Here is a 1,454-nt window from a genome sequence, read left to right as displayed (position 1 = left end):
CAGGCTTCACGCGGTTAACGACGACGCGGCCCGTTGAGGTATACCGTGAGGCTGTTGAGCGCATCAAGGCGTTCTGCCAGCGTCACGCGGCCGTTTAGCCGCAGAGGGTTCATTCCGCGACCGGCGTCAGGCAACACGACGCATCCAAGGCGTAATTAGTGTTTTCCGTCATCTATTTATTTAATGAAATCATTTAACTGGTTGATTTTATCTGCGGTAGGGCGGGGTATGCGTATGTGTGGATGGGAGTACTGTTTAACACTGCGGCTTTTTTGTGTTTTTTGTTTTTTTTGGGTGTGGGGGATGGGCTTTACTGGTCCGTTGAGCAATCGTGGTAAGAAGTAAAAGAAAAAAAAAACGTCGAATCTCTTTTAGTTTAACATCTTTTTTTTTTTTTTTTTTTTGGTTTTATTTTATTCCTTATGATGTGGGGGGGGGGGGGCATTTTTGTCCTCTTACCATTTTCCTGCTTGACATGCCGCCTCTTTTGGTCCCGGATCGCTGCCCGTCCGTGCGCCCGAGTGTGTGGCATTCCAATCTTTTCTTTCCTCCTTTCCCTTCGCTGTTTTTTTTTTGTGGACCCACAGTCTGTCCCGCAAGGAATTGTTGTAATGGCTTATTGATTTGGCAGCACGTGCCCTGTAAGGCGTGCCCCCAGACCTCGTGGTGCTGTGCCGTGCCCCAGCAAGACGCAGCTGGTCCGGGCGCTGGTTGTGATGCCGTCAGCCCCGCGCCAACAACGACGACCCCATGAGGGAAACATTGCTGGCTCCTGGCTTCCCCCGACAATACGGGGCGATTGACACTGGCGTACCACGCTGAGGCGGCCGGCGTTGCCAGGGCCGCGGTCTCCCGTTGGGCTCTTCGCTTTTTCCTGGAGGACACCGCCGTCCGCTTCTCCGCGGCGCCATCGACAAATCCACGGGAAGGCCGACTTGAAATAGACATCACCTCCGTTGTGGAGAGCCCCATGTTGCAAGTGGGGCCGGAGTGCCCGGTGTCACGCATGCTGTACCTCTTCAAGTCACTGGGAGTGCGTCATATCATGGTGTGCCGCCGCTCGAGGTTTGTCGGCTACATCAGCAAGAAGGACTTTGTAAAGTTTTTGCGTGAGGCCGAGCGGGAAGAGCAATTGAGGAACATGTAGCTCGCCACGACAAGGGGGGCATGGCACATCGTGCCCGACGTCGTCAGCGGACGTGAGTGGGCAAAAGGTAAAAAAATTGCCTCAAGAGTGAACAAAAGAAGGGGGAGTTGTGGTGCCGGCGGTGTTTGTAAGGAAGGCAAAGAGTCAAGGCAAAAGCAAATATTGTGTATGTGGGTATGTGTGTGTTGGGGTCCGCGGCTGCCAGGACGACAACTCCGTCTGGTATTCCGTCTTCTTCTTCCCCCGCTGCTTTCTCTCTTGTTTTGCTTTGTGGCTGTTGTCCTTTTGTGTGTGCGTCTACGCCCCT

General features: G+C 53.5%; 1 pseudogene, besides 2 other annotated features; it reads left to right on the top strand.

Annotated features, from left to right (window-relative positions):
- Positions 1-1,454: a sequence feature (heterozygous, Esmeraldo-like haplotype).
- Positions 385-404: a microsatellite.
- Positions 881-1,147, top strand: Tc00.1047053508345.9 (annotated as a pseudogene).

The sequence above is a fragment of the Trypanosoma cruzi genome, genomic scaffold, assembly GCF_000209065.1.
Source record: "Trypanosoma cruzi strain CL Brener 1047053516785 genomic scaffold, whole genome shotgun sequence".
NCBI classification, from domain to species: Eukaryota; Euglenozoa; class Kinetoplastea; order Trypanosomatida; family Trypanosomatidae; genus Trypanosoma; species Trypanosoma cruzi.
Note: the sequence above shows the minus strand (reverse complement) of the source record. Positions and strands in the feature narration are given on the sequence as shown.